This window comes from Geotrypetes seraphini, chromosome 3, assembly GCF_902459505.1.
Source record: "Geotrypetes seraphini chromosome 3, aGeoSer1.1, whole genome shotgun sequence".
Classification (NCBI taxonomy): domain Eukaryota; kingdom Metazoa; phylum Chordata; class Amphibia; order Gymnophiona; family Dermophiidae; genus Geotrypetes; species Geotrypetes seraphini.
The window spans coordinates 132,779,756-132,792,654 of NC_047086.1; positions in this window are offsets into that span (position 1 = coordinate 132,779,756).

Here is a 12,899-nt window from a genome sequence, read left to right on the forward strand (position 1 = left end):
GTGATTATTGATTTCCCCTTTTGATAATACAAGTCCAGGGTGGGTGGGTGGGGAGATATTTTTGCAATTTTTGGATATGTAGACGGGGGAGGGGGATATATATATTTGCCATAGAATATAATTTTGACTGATTTTAAGTGCTGTTAAAGTGTAAAATGTTTGTAAAGTATGTTGCACTTATTTTTGGCTTTAAAATGAATAAAGAATTAAAAAAAAAAGATCACATCAGGTCCAAAATTCTTTAGAATGATGGTAACTGAATGTCTCTAATTGGTTTGGAGGATAAATATTATTTGTAGTAATTATGGAGTTTTTCTTCCCCCCCCCTCCACTCTTTTATTCCTCCTGAATCCTGTTTATGAATGATCCTGTATCTCTTAAAAATATTCTTTTCTTTCAAATGCCACATCTACCTCACTGTCCCCCTTGCCTCCTCTCCATGCCTGTTTTCTACCACCTTTTCCAATTATTTTTCTTGGATGGTAGGCTCTTCAGAAGAGAGATTAGGATAATTTTGCATTTTTTATACCTCCACAGATCATCTCAAAGTTGCTCTTTGGCACTTGCACAATGTGCTTGTGTTTTGAATTCATGACAATTCTTTCCCTGGCTGTCCCATTTAAGTCACTGATAAAATAAACATGTGCATGTTTTCGGTATGATTCAATATGAGCTAAAGGCATCTCTCTCTTGCACTTCCCCTTCTTAAAATCTTGCTGTCTGGTGCTTTAATATGCTGGCAAATAGTGAATGACAACTGTCAAGCTCTGTGTGAATTTGTAACATCTACAGAATACAAATACAGTGGAACCTTAGTTTACGAGCATAATTCGTTCCAGAAGTATGCTCGTAAACCAAATTACTCATATATCAAAGCGAGTTTCCCCATAGGAAGTAAGAGAAACTCGCTTGATTCGTTCCACCTCCCCTCCCCCGGCCACCGGCGCTGCTCCAACCCACACCACCATATCCCCAAAAGACCCACCCACCTCTGAGGCCACTGGTGCGCTTCCACATCCCCCCTCCCCCCGCAAACGATGAGAATCTCGGAGAGAGGCGGGAGCCAGAAGGCCTTGAGCATGCGCACATGCTCAAGGCCCAGTCCAGGAAGAGGCAGGATCTTTGGGCACTGGCACCGGCACCTCCTGTGGGTTGGTGCTGCATGCCGGTGCCAGATTGGGGTTAAGACTTCAGTTTGGGGGGGGGGGGAGGCCATGCTGGTTCGTGGGCAGGGGAACTTGCAAATCGAGTCAATGCTTGTTTTGTGAGTCACGATTTGTGAAAATGTTTTGCAAAACACTCGCAAACCGCATTACTCACAAACCGAGGTTTGACTGTACAAGATTAAAAAATGAATATCAGGTTGCCTGGTTTCCTTTTTATCCTCAGCATGTATGCTGCTAGGACATTAAGACAATTAGAAACGGACTTCTTTCAATCACTTCCATCAGTGATATTTCCTTTTCCTTTTCCATTCAATCTATTTGCCATTATTAATCCACACAAGCTCTTTTTGATCCTGGTACAGCTGACTTTTAAGCATGAAATAGAATTACTTCTTTCTAATTAATAACTTCTGTGATTACAACTGAATTAGGAAGATGTACTGCACATATTAGCTAGAAAAGATTAGAAGCGATTACACCAGAAGCCAGGGCAAGGTTCATATTTCATCTACAGCAAGGCAGAACATTTACCTTTTACCTAGACATATTGCTAAGATCTTTTATTGCACTGAGTTGGGGTTTTCTTCAGATCTAGTGCTTTAAATCCCTAAGACCTAGTCTGTTTTTCAGGTTAACTAAAATATGCAAATTGATAAGGTTCTTAAACCAAGTGTATGTAAGTTTGAATAACTGGGAAGCAGATCTGTTTAGGTCAGATTTGAGAATCATTGATTATAAGCTATCTGGCCTCTTAAACTGTCCATACAGTTCTGGAGTCTAATTAAAGAACAAAACAAAACAGTATGAAACATAGTGCTTGATTCTTCATGTATGGGTAATATTGAGAAACCCAAATAAATTTTTATTTCTATGTTTCTTTTTGCTGTCATGAAAATTTAATCAAGACACATGTAGAAAGGAGACCCCACAGTTGTACCCAATATTTCCCTAACCCTTTCTCATCCATAAGGGATTCAAAAGCTATTTCATAGAAATAACATCCTGCTTACTATTTGAAGAAATCCTGATCAATTACTCCTGCATTAAAATGTGGTCCCACTCAATAAACAAAAAAGAAAGACCAATAGATTACTTACATAGATGAACAGTAAGGTGAAAGAAGCTATTAGAACCATGAAATATTCCTTTAAATGTGGAAAATGGACCATTAAGTATGACTAGGCAGTTGCCTAGAGCCGCAAAAGATTAGCTGCACTCAAGCAAAATAATAAGAACATACGATTCACTGTTTTGAGTCAGACATATGAGCCATCTAGCCCAGTACCTTGCTTCCAACATTGGCCAATCCAGATCACAAAAACCTGGCAGCATCCCAAAGAGCAGTAGATTCTGTGCTACCAACCCAGGGATAAGTAGTGGCTTTACCAATGTCAATATTAATAGTGGATTATGGATTTATCCTTAGGAGCTTGTGTGAGCCTTTACAAAAAAAAAAAAATCCCATATACACTAACTGCTGTTAATGATCACCCCTGGAACTCTGTTAATGATAACATAAGAACATAAGAATTTCCTTACTGGGTCAGACCAATTGTCCATCAAGACCAGTAGCCCGTTCTCAGGTGGCCAATCCAGGTCACTAGTACCTGGCCAAAACCCAAGGAGTAACAATATTCCATGCTACCGATACAGGGCAAACAGTGGCTTCCCCCATGTCTTTCTCAATAACAGACCATGGACTTTTCCTCCAGGAACTTGTCCAAACCTTTCCTAAAACCAGCTACGCTATCCGCTCTTACCACATCCTCTGGAAACACATTCCAGAGCTTAACTATTTTCTGAGTGAAAAAAAAGTTTCCTCCTATTGGTTTTATAAGAATTTCCCTTTAACTTCATTGAGTGTCCCCTAGTCTTTTTAATTTTTGACGGAGTGAAAAATTGATCAACTTGTACCCATTCTACTTGACTCAAGATTTTGTAGACTTCAATCATATTTCCCCCCCCCCACCCCGCCATCTCTTTTCTAAGCTGAAGAGCCCTAACCTTTTTAGTCTTTCCTCATACAAATGGAGTTCCATCCCCTTTACCATCTTGGTTTCTCTTTTTTGAACCTTTTCTAGCACCACTATATCTTTCTTGAAATAAGGAGACCAGAATTGAACGCAATATTCCAGATGAAGTCGCAACATGGAACTCTTTTAAAAATTGGTGTTACATAGCCATCTTCCAGTCCTTAGGTACTGCCAAGCAGGTGCTAACTTCTAGTAGCTGAAAAAGTAGGAAAAAGAGATTAGCTTTCATGAACCACAAGAAACTGCAGAAAGACAAGCAACACTATCTGCATCTGAATTCAAGAAAGCATGGGATAAGCACAGGGGATCCCTACAAGGCTTTATTAGTTGGCCTGGGTGGGCAGACAGGATAAGCCATATGGTCCTTATCTGCCTTCATTTTCTGTTTCTAGGAACACATCCAGATTCTTAAACCTTGCTATGCTGCTTACAGTTATTGGAGGAAGGCCTGGGATGATACACATGCATATAGATGAAAATTGTTCTTCCACAACACTTATGAAACAAAAAGGATCATTTCTGGAATCATTGTATCAAATTGATCAAGACTGGACTATGAGTAATTAAAACTAGTAATTGGGGGAGAGTATCCTGAGGTTGTGGGTTCAAACCCAGAGAGGGGCATAATAATAATAATAAAAAAATCTAAGTCCCCTTTTGGCCTAAGGCCCTAAACATTGAAAGTAGAAGCCTGGAAAATGTCCATTCTCAAAAAATAAAACCCCCGTTCAAAATGAGTTTTTTTTTTTTAGAATGGCCTACCTCTACGTTCAGCAGTTTAAACGGTCATACCACCACTACGTCTACACTTGCAACACATTATCAAACAAAAAAAGCCTAAATCCCAAATGCCCAGAACCAGACCTTTTAGGCGAAGGAGGGGCCAGTCCTTCACCTAAAAGCTGGATTCTGTAACCGGTGTCTGTCAAAAAGAACACTGGTTACAGAATCCACCCCCCCCCCCAGCAACGATCACGGCAGGAGAGATAGCCAATCTCTCCTGCCACGATCCACCCTCCCCCCCGATCAGATCAGGCAGGAGGGAGCCCAAGCCCTCCTGCCCCGGCGAAACCCAACCCTCCTGACACGATCGGGCAGGAGGGAGCCCAAGCCCTCCTGCCACAGTGAAACCCCCTATCCCCAGCCCCTCTAAGATACGGGCAGGAGGGACACCCCTGATCGCCCCCCTGAACCCCCACTCGGCCCCCAAAATCCCGCGATCAGCTCAGCGGCACGTTTATCGGCAGTTATACCTGTTTTGACTTGGTCTAAGTCAAAACATATAAGTGCCGACTAGGCAACCTGCCTAAACCTTTGGTTATATCTGCTCTACAGCTATGTGCAGGTTGGCCCCCCTTCCGCCCCCCTCCCACCCTTTCCCCCCTTCTAAAAACGCCTCTTTTCACTCTATGCATTTAGAGGCAGGGGAAAGGCCTAAGCTGGTTTTAGATATGCCTAAAACCAGCTTTGGTTATGGGTACTTGGACGATCAGGCTTTTTGATTGTTCAAGTACCCATTCAGGCCACTTTTTTTGACGGTTTTTTGTTTTGATTATGAGCCCCAAACTGTTCCGTGTGACCCTAGGCAAGTCACTTAATCCACCCATTGTCCCAGGTACATTAGATAGATTGTGAGTCCACAGGGACAGACAGGGAAAATTGATTGAGTACCTGAATAAATTTATGTAAACCATTCTGAGCTCCCCTGAGAGAACAGCAGTGGCGTATCTAGCATATGTGGCACCCAGGGCCCATCATTTTTTGACAACCCCCCATCTGTATGAAAAACATGATTTCTAGTAACAATCCACCCTTCACACAAGAGTGTGCCTAGGAAAAGGCAGCATCTTACATACTGCAGTGAGCATTAGGTCAATAAACCCATTGTAAAATTAAACAAGCCAGACTAGTACAGATCAATCCTACACAGCCAATCCTAACAGAAAACCATGTCTTTTCAAACACACAGAACACAGAAAACACCTTCGCCTAGTATGTAATCACAAACCAACCCTTCCCCCTTTTACAAAACTATAGTGTGGTTTTTAGCCACAGTGGTAACAGCTCAGATGCCAATGCTAAAAAATGCTCTACAGTTTTGTAAATGGGGAGATGGAATAAAAATACATAGACAAAGATTAAACTGAAGCACTAAGAAGCTGGACTCTATATACAATTCAACACCACAGAAACAGCAATGCATCTCCCCTAAAGCAAAATAAATAAATAAATAAATAAATAGAATTTTTTTTCTACCTTGTCTTCTCTGGTTTCTGCTTTCCTCATCTTCTTGTCACTCTCTTCCTTTAATCTAGTGTCTACCCTCTCTCTGCCCCTTCTCTATGGCATCTTCTCTCCTATTCACCTTCCAGAAACTTTATGCCTCCCCCTTCCATCTCTCCCACACCCCCATGGTCTGGCATTTCACTCTCTCCTCTCCCTTCCCCCCACTTCCATCAGCATCTGCCCCCTTTCTCACTCTTCACCACGCTTCCTTACCACCCTGACCCCCTTTCTCTCCCTTTACCACCCTTCCATACCACCCTGACCCCTTTTTTTTCCTTCTACCATCCTGCTATGCTCCTTTCTCTCTCCATCGAAATCAGCAAGGTCCCGCGATGACTACTTCTGTTGCCTCTGCTCCGGGGGGGCTAGGCCGGCAGACACAAGGAGTTGCGACAAAGTCCCACGATGACTGTGGCTGTGGTCCACCCCCCTCCGACGCCACTTACCTCTTCCGGAGCAGAGACAGCAGAAGTAGTCATCGCGGGATCTTCGTGCGCTTCAGCGCGGCTGCCGTATTTATTCCAGAGCAGAGTCGGCTGAGGTGCCGTTTTCAGCAGCATGGGAGCTTCCGGACCCGGCCGGCTGTGCACCCCCTTGGAGTGTGCACCCGGGGCGGTTTTCCCCCCCCTTGGTACGCCACTGGAGAACAGTATAGAAAATTGAATAAATAAACATAGAGACACAGAAATACTTGTGGAGGCAGATTTTAGAAAATATATGTAGAGAGGAATTCAGACATCCAAGTCAGGGTGGTGTGGAATTCCCAAACACTATTTTACAAGAGGCTTTGACAGCTATAAAGCCTCTGGTATAGTGGGAGCAAGGCTGAATGTCCCAGCTCTTCCACCTCCAGAGGGAGCAGTGATTTCAGAAAGCTGGAGATGGAGAAAGCAAAATGTGCTTCCCCCTCCCCATCACAGAGACTTAGGAGATCCCTATTCAAAGGGATGATATCCCAAGACTGGTGCCTCTTCCCCTCCACAAGATGACCTCCACTCTGAACCCAGCTTCCCTAGCTACCTACACACCTTGACAGCACACCTGATCTGCCTACCTGCACATTCGATATCCTATCCACATACTTAGACTTAACTTCCCTTCTCACCAGCCAAGATATCTCCCTAGAAGTCCCCTGACCCTTCTGACATGAAAGACACACTGCCCTGGAGACCCACGTGTGGTCATGAACTTTACACATAGCAGCCTCATCCTAACCATCGTGACCATGACCCTCAAAACTAGTCCTTGGGCCATAGGTCCCCAATCTGACTCAGTTCCCAGGTTTACTGGAAGTGCCTGGTGTTTAGTGGGGGCAGAAGCAATGCCCGCTCACTCCTGCCTTGTATCCTCAGGGTCTTCAAAATGGCAGCTAAGACCTGTAGCATTAATATGGCAGTACTACCATTAAGGGTCAGGATTCCAAATATGGGCATTTTGCCCATATATGGAATCCTGACTCCTAGTAGTGATACCTCTGTTGGAGAGGGGAAGCTTGCATTAGGATGGGGGATTTCATCGGGGGGGGGGGGGGAGAATACTGCCATCAAATGGATGAATAGTGTCAGGATTCACAGTTGCCCTAAAAGCACTTAGAAGCAGTGGCATAATAAGTGGGGGCGGACCGCCCCAGGCACTGTCTTGTCTCCTCCTCTCCACACACACCCTCTCTTTCCCACTCCTCCTTCAATTCACCATACCTCTAGTTATCCCAGGACAAGCAGGCAGGTATTCTCACTAGTGGGTGACGTGATCGCTGATTTTCGTCGTACTTTTCTTGTTTTTTTTTTTTAAAAAAAATTTCTTCCATCCGTTCAACCGGGCAGGCCACGTGGCCGCAGCCCCGCGGCTTCGATCTTGCGGCGGAACTTTTTCGGCCTATGTTCCGGCCTGTGACCGGTTTTAAAAAGTGTTCCAAGTGCCAGCGCGCGATTTCCCTGACGGACCCTCATCGATGCTGTCTTCGGTGTCTTGGGCCTCAATATCTACCGAAATCGTGCCGGCCTTGCTCAACACTTACAGCCCGTACTTTCAAGCGTCATTGCATCTTGTGGAAGCAGCTTTACAGCATGGAGTCTTCGATGGAGCTTTCAACATCGAAGGGTGCTTCACCATTGACCTCATCCGAGGCTCCATAGGCTCCCGCACCTGCTACTCTGACCCTCATCAAACCTGCCTCGTTTGTACCGGCTCTGCCTTCGATACCGGCTGCGGTGCCTTCCTCTGGCTCTTCAGGTCAGATAGCTCCTCCAATCCTCGCTACGGCACTACTTAGAAGTGCCCCAGAGCAGGTGTAAATTCCAAAGTTCAGATTTCCAATGTAGAAGTACATTTTATATGTGAAATAGGAAACTACATATCTATCTTGTTGTCCAGCCCAGGCTACTCATTCTTTCTGTCTTCCCCATGCATCCTTGCCATCTAGATGTACTCAGCTTCCTCACATCTTAATGGTCCTCGTCTAAAATGGCATTTAAACACCTGGGCCTCTCCAGATGTTTAAATGCTGCCATTTAGATATGGTAATGCTTCTAAAATAAGGACCATTGCATTCAGGTACGTAATTATCAGTATTAAACATCTAGGTATTAATTAAACTTCATGATGTGATTTCACCCAGTTGCAATGTGGAGTCCCATCAGCAGGTAGGCAAACTGCACAGGGCTCTGTTTGACGTTAATGCTCCTTCTGTTCAGCAGAGCATATGGAGATACAGTGGTGCCTCACACAACGAACTTAATTGGTTCCAGGAGCAAGTTTGTTATGCGAAAAGTTCGTTATGTGAAACGCGTTTTCCCATAACAATACATGTTAAAAAAAATAATTCGTTCTGTAGCATAAAATATGCTAAGATGACATAAAAAAAGATAAATTTTTTGTTATTATTTTTATTTAGATACATCTAAAAACATAATTGTTTTTTAAAACAACACACATTTTTTAAATTTAAAGACAGACTAAGTAGAGTCTAATTTTACAGTGAGAGAGGGCAGAGTCTCAGCGGCAAAAACTGGGACTTAACTGTTCATTTTTTTTTTTTTTTTTCTAGCATCGGGGAAGCGGCGAGAGTAGCTCCGCCCCCCCCAACGCATCAGCAGTAGGCGCCGGGCCCCTGCGAGCCGACGGTCCGCCACTGCACAGGGAGCCAGGCGGAGAGAGGGCAGTTAAGCGCAGTGCCTGCGCGGAAGGATGCAGCTCGGGCGACTTCGTTGTGTGAAACGAAGTTCGTTGTAGGAAGCAAGACATGAAGTTCGTTGTGCGCAGCGTTCGCTGTGCGAGGCGTTCGTTATGCGAGGCACCACTGTATTTGTCTTCCTTCTGAGCTCCCATGGTCATCCTTTAACTTTTCCTTTAAAAGCCAAGGGGTGCTCTTGACACAGAGATATTTTAAGAGTCAGGAGGATTTAAAGGGTAGTGTATTGGTTAGAGCTACAGCCTCAGCCCTGAGGTTGTGGGTTCAAACCCTGTGCTGCTCCTTGTGACCCTGGGCAAGTCATTTAATCCTCCATTGCCTCAGGTACGTTAGATAGATTGTGAACCCACTGGGACAAATATGAAAAATGCTTCATGTAAATTGCTTTGAGTGTGGTTGTAAAACTATAAAAAGGCACTATACAAGTCCCAACCCCTTTCCCTAAAAGGATTCATACAAAATTAAATGAATGTGGCAGCAGTGACCCAGTGGTGAGGTGCAGGATTTAAGCTGGCCCATAATTGATTCGCTCTCCATATTTTTCACATGAAAAACATGACACATGTAGGGCAATTAAAAAAACCCAAAACGCGTCTGATTTGGATGTTTCCCACTTAAATGTCCAAAATTGGAAGCACAAAAAATGGCCATTTTCTAAAACCGAACTGCATATGTCCCCCAAAATATATTTTTTGAAAATCATTTACTTGGATGTCTTGGCTATCAAAACGTTCAGACCACCAGGACGTCTAACTTTATTCACCATTTTCAACCACATGAACACCATTTTGACATGGGCCAGCATTCTAATGGACTGGCCATATGGCAGCAGAGCAGTGGAGCACCTTACAGGGCACTGCTGTAAACTTCATATAAAGGGTGCCAGATATACATCTGACCATATACTCCTTAGAATTTATGATGAGTCCTTCAAAACTCCCCCCAAACCTACTATGCCCACCTGTCTAACACCCCAGTAGCCCTTATGGCTGCAGGTGGCAACTATATGGCAGTCGAGTAGGGTTTTGGTGGACCAATACTTAACACCATAGATGTTGTGGTTAGAGTGCCTTAAGGACCTGGGTTCTTCTCTCTATGGTTCACTAGCCCATCCCAGGTTACTGTGATGCTGTACTAGGCTTTCCTATACCAAGTGCTGCTGTTCTAGAGATAGGCATGCACTCTTTCATTCAGATTTTTGGGGAGTGGGAGGGGATTGGTGAGCAGTGAGGAAGTATGGTGGGGTCATACCTGAATATATCCAGTGGTTACCTGGTCAGTTTGAGTACCTTTTTGGCACTTATACGCTCCAAGTTATGCATGAGAGAGATTTGCTTGCACTGCCTTCTTGGTATGCAAATCTCTCTCATGTATGTTCATTATGGATATCCAGAAAACCTGCCCTGCCAGTAGATCTCAAAGACCGGACTTAGGCAGCCCTGATGTAGATCACAACAGTTAGGCCATAGTTGCAAATGCATAGTTCAAAGTTCAAGTAGGTCATCATTGGCTCATTGTTTTGTCCCAGAAGTTGCATTAGACAGTTTAGAAATGGGCTTTTACAATTACCATTGGCTCCCTGTCTTGGTGCAGAAATGCTTTTAAAAAGCTTTCTAAACCTGATTATGCCCCTATAAGTCAGATTTACATCTCTTTAGGCACATTTTCCAGAGAATGAGCACAACAGGCTGTCCAAGAGAATGGCCACTGCTTTTTGTATGGTGCTTTCAAACATTTGCTGCAAACTGAAGCAGCTGCCCTCTGTGCTGCCTCTCTCTTTAAATCTATATCCACATCCTCTGCACAGGAGCTTGGGAGACAAATGACTTATGAATGCACCTGTTCAACTCCAACAGGAAATAGAATCTGATGGAAATGAGCAAGAGAAAATGAGGATGGGGAAATGAGTGACCTTCAAATCAAAAATTAGGAGACAGATTTGGCACACATGCAGTTCTTCCAGACAAAATCATCAGAGATTGCTGTCACGTAAGGCAGAGCTGCAGAAATCCTGCTTTGTCCTGCTCTCAAGCTTTGCTTCTCTGCAAAGAACAGAGAACTGCGGGATTGGGGTTTAGACTTGCCAAGGCTCTTCCCGTTTAACTGGGGTATTTTACCTCAGCGGTCTGGTTTTCAGGACACTTACAATGAATATGGATGAGATAAATTTGGCTGCAGTATCTCCATTGTATACAAATCTATGTCATGCATATATTCCTTGTGGGTATCATGAAGACTTGACTGGCTTGGTGTGTCCTAAGGACTGTGTTGAGAACCCCTGCCATAGGCCATTGATACCTATTAATGCCCATCCACTGAATTTCATGGGTATCAAACAGGCTGCCCCTCCCTGTATACAAAAATCCATCAATGTGATATCGCCTTAGCTTGCACTAGTTTTGCATTGCAGACAGCTCCACAGTATACGTCACATTTCTGAAACCAAAGAAGTTCATAATAAACAACATGATAGAATAATCATAATAACAATATAATACCATCGTAAGATATAATAATTGAAAATCCTAAATGCATCCCCGGAATATAAACACATTGATAAATGCAATCAATACTTAACAATTTAAAGCCATAACTCTACAGGGGAGAGATACCAGTCCAGTCACTTTGATTTTAATTTCAAAATATTGCGTTGGCAGTTCTGCAAATTCTGCTAAATATTCATTAGCTGATCCCAGTGTTTTAAGTTATGCTGGTCACAGCTTTCTTAAGAACTTTCAAAAGCTGGCGTGCAGCTCCCTTTCTGGGGGGCAGGAAAGCGCAGCAGGATTTGACACTGATTACGTTCTTCACCTCGACAAGCTACTCTTTTGAGTTTATTAATTTGGTTTTTCTGTTCTTTGATTCACAATGCAGTGTTATCAGTTGCTTATTTTGCTCGACTCTGATGTGTCTCCGCTACACCCTGCTTTGACTACTTTCACAGAAGTAATTATTTTTAACAACTAAGGCTATAGGGTACCACTGTGAAGGCTGGATGCTTTCTCATGCACAGAGAGTTACTGAGGGTAAGCTATAAGATTTAGCAGTACTAATCAAATGAATCACAGCTAATCCCTATCGCCTGCAGTAAATGGTAAGCCCCTTTTAGTTAGAAAGCCACTGCGCCTCTTAACTATTGATTGATTACATTGTACTGCACTGTTTGCATAAGTTTAATTTTGTCCTGGCCCATGCTGTCGTTCTTCCAGGCTGCCCTATACAAGAGCAGCAGATTACACCTGATACTCGTCTGTTTCTAAAGTGTCCAGTTATTTGCTATCACAAATGCATTTCTGAATGTAGAATGTGATAGTGTTGTAAAATATAAACATGGAAAAATGAAGGCAAATAAAGACCATATGGCCTATTCAGTCTGCCTAACCATGCCATCTATTGTCCCTTCCTCTTCCTTAGAGATTCAACATACTTGTCCCAAGTTTCTTGAATTCAGATACAGTACTCCCCCGATATTCGCGGGGGGTTCTGTTCCAGGATCTTGAAAAACCACAAATACGTTTTTTAGCAGGGAAGACAGGAGAGAGCAGATGGAGCACCGGCGAGTGAGGGAAATCATACGCGGTATGCTCCGACTGCCTCTTCCTGCACTAAAGTCGGGCCTTACCAATCAGGAGCTGCTTTGACACGCAGCTCCTGATTGGCGAGGCCCAACTTTAGTGCAGGAAGAGGTGGTCGGAGCATACTGTGAGTGATTTCCTTCACTTTTTGGCGCTCCGGCTACTCTCTCCTGCCTCTCCAGCTGCCCTCTTCTGCCCGGTCATTCATGGTCGGAAAATACCATGAATCGCCGACTGCGAATGACTGGGGGAGCACTGTATATTTTTCATTTCTACCACCTCCATGTTGCATGCATTCGCCACCCTTTCTGTGAAAAAGTATTTTATAAGGTTATTTTTGAGTCTACCCCTTTCTCCTTCATCCTATGCCCCCTTATTCCACAGTTTCCTTTCAATTGAGAGGCTCTCCTTATGCACATTTACGCTACACATGTATTTAAACATCTCTATCATATCTCCCTTCTCCCACCTTTCTTCCAAACTATACATATTGAGATCTTTAAGTATGTCCCCCTTATGCCGTATGATGAAGACCACTGACCATTTTAGTAGCCTTCCTCTGGACCGACTCCATCCGACTTATATCTTTTTGAGGGTGGGGTCTCCATAATTGTTCACAATATTCTAAATGGAGTCTCACCAGAGTCTT